Source organism: Chlorocebus sabaeus, chromosome X (assembly GCF_047675955.1).
Source record: "Chlorocebus sabaeus isolate Y175 chromosome X, mChlSab1.0.hap1, whole genome shotgun sequence".
NCBI lineage: Eukaryota > Metazoa > Chordata > Mammalia > Primates > Cercopithecidae > Chlorocebus > Chlorocebus sabaeus.
The window spans coordinates 138,847,459-138,850,388 of NC_132933.1; positions in this window are offsets into that span (position 1 = coordinate 138,847,459).

Below are 2,930 nucleotides of genomic sequence, written 5' to 3' on the forward strand. Positions count from 1 at the left end.
TTTTATTTGCTATTTCACACCAAGTTCAGGCACAGGGAAACGGATAAGGTGAGTTACAGCCCCTCTCAGGCTCCAGGCAGGGGTAGGGATGGGGGGCGTCTAGGTCGGCAGGGTCACAAGTATCCTTCTAGCGGGGATCGATCTCCCCTTCCCACTCAACCGTCATAGCAACCCACTGCGGAGGAGCAATTCCCCTCAAGGCATGAAAAGCCAGAGGCCAAGACCCCCTCAGGCCCAGGGCTAGTGATGGGTAGGCGACCCACCCCTCATGCCGGGCCAAGGTCCGTGATGACGGCGGCCACACCTCACCCGCGAGACGTCACGGCGCCTGCGCTCAACCCAGCCCTCTGCACACCCACGCGCCAGTGCCCCAAGCAGAGGGTAGCCGATGGACAGGGCAGGTGGGCATGGGCACCAGGGACTGGGAGGTAGGGCTGCCCCAGCCCACGCGCATGCTCCGTCGTCCCCCCAACTTCGCTTACAAAACACATTGCAAGAGATAATGCTGCAGGCTTCAAGACGGTGACCGCAGAGGCTTGAATCCCAAGTGCGAGGTTCTTTGGAGGGCAGGGGCCTGTGCTGCTGCGGTGGCTGCAGGCCCCTGAAGCCAGGCCTTCCTTGACCTAGCAGCAGACACTGTCGTCACACAGCCTGCCCCTTTCAGATTCCGTTTTTAGGACCCGTGCTTCCATTGCCGGGTCCCTATGGGCTTTACTTCTAAAGTCTGCCACTGCTCACAGCACTGTCCCTTGACCTCTGTAGGCACTTCATCCTCTTGTACAGGGAGCAGAAATGCCTGGGAGCTCACTTCCTCCAAAAGCGGACTGTAGCCAGCAGTCACCGTGGGAATATGGAGGCCTAGCTCGCTGGCCTAGAGACTCGGAGCCTTCATTGATCCTCCAGAGCTCCCCAAGGATCAGGCTGAGGCAGGAACTTCCCTGGTCTGCTCTGCCCTCATTTCCTGAGAAACTCACTGGCGCTTCAATTCTCCTGTCAGGGTCTGCTGCCAGGGAACCTGACTTCAGACAGACTTTTCTTTCACTGTTTTTAGATAATCGCATCATGTATTGAGCGCTGCTGTGTACCAGGCATGGCACTGAACATTTCATCCCATGAGGCAGCCCGTGTCTTTCTCCGTGTGCAGCACAGCAGTCGATGATTCGTTTGGAATGAATAGCGCAAACGCAAAAGAGCAGTCGTAATTTACAGAGCGGAATGTTTGCGTTGAGAGAGTGGTGTGACTCATCTTGGGTTAGCAAGGCGCTTGAGATACCAAATTGCCAGTCATCAAGGTTCTTTTTTCAGTGCTATTCAGGCAGTCAGAGTGCTCCCTAGCTAGGATTTAAAGAAGCTGAAGACTTCATTTGCTGCCTTTAAGCCAAAATATTAAGAGATAAGCATGAAGTCCTCACTTAGACATGACCATACGTGACACCAAGGAGCAGAATCATTTATTTTGATCTAATGGAGTAAGTAAAAGAAACATCAAAAACAATACACTGAATGCAAAGGCACAGTGCACTCTGTCATTCTCTTAAAAAGTCACATTTTATTCAGATGGATAGTACTAGCTATCCTAGAGAGAACAGAAGAGGGGGGAAAGGCCTCTCTTTCAAGGAGGCAATTGGATCATCAAAGAATGTCTTTGATTCGCAAGAGTTTGCTTGAATTATGGAATTATGTCTTAACACTCTTCACTCCTGTCATCATCGACAATGTCATTTTTCTCTTTTGAAATCAAAGCCTGACTTTTCCCTTTTCAATACTAAAAGTTAGCAGCTGTTCCCACATGAAGGTGAAAATGCTGAACAAAATGCTTTTTAAATTGAGTCACAGGTATATTTTACCTAAATGACTACTTACAAAATTTTAGTTATGTTCATTTAATAAGTCTATATTTTAGCAAACTTGGAACATATAATCCCACAGAAATAGGATTCAAGGGCAAGACAATCAAAAGACCGATTTAATCCATTAGGTACAGAAATTTAATATGATAGTATTATTCTGACTCCAACTAATTCCCATTCATTTCTATGGGATATTTGTCCACAATGTCCGCATGATATGCCTCAAATCTGGCTTCTTGGCAGTAGCACCTTGAAACAGAAGGGTCATGGGGTATGGTAGACAGATAGTCCAAGGCAAAAAAAAAATGTTTAACCATTTACATCTGCATAGGTATTATGTAGATGCTTTTTAAAATTTTTGAATACATGCTAAAGTTTCAAGGTTCAAAATTCAAAGTTACAAAAGGGCATACAGCAAAATGTCTTCTCTCAGTATGCCCATATCTACCAATGTCTCTCTCATGTTTCTTGTTTTTCATCCAAAGATTTTCTCTGCATGCCCAAGCAAATATGAATCCTTTTTATTTTCTTTTTATATCCATACTGTATACACTGGAATGTTTCTTGCTCTTTTCCACTTAAGGACAATGGCCCATTTTAATCAGAGGTCACATCAAATTTAATGCACTGGCAAAACAGGAGTTACTCAAAGTGACAGCCACTGTACAACCAGTATGAGAATCACCAAAAGCAGATGCCTGGACCCAGCTTAGACTTAGAGAATCAGAAATATATATACACTAGAATGTGTGATCCGAGGAAGTAGAGAGAAGAACACTGGCTTTCAAGTCAGATCTGAATTGGATTCAAATCCTGTTGCTGTGGGTGCCACTTGGCACACTCATCTGAGCAATGGGGATAATGATGTCTACCTTTCCATGCCACTGGGAGGAAGACAGGTAAGTTGCATATTTCAATTAGGAACAATCTCAGGAACTGGTTTGTGAATTCACAGGCACTCATATCTGAAGGTTGGCTCTGCCTTTCCATTCCACTCTTTACTAGACTTACCTTTGCCTCCCAGATAAACTACTTGCTTTCAAATTATTGTCTCAAAAGTCTTCTAGGGGAATCTAAGTT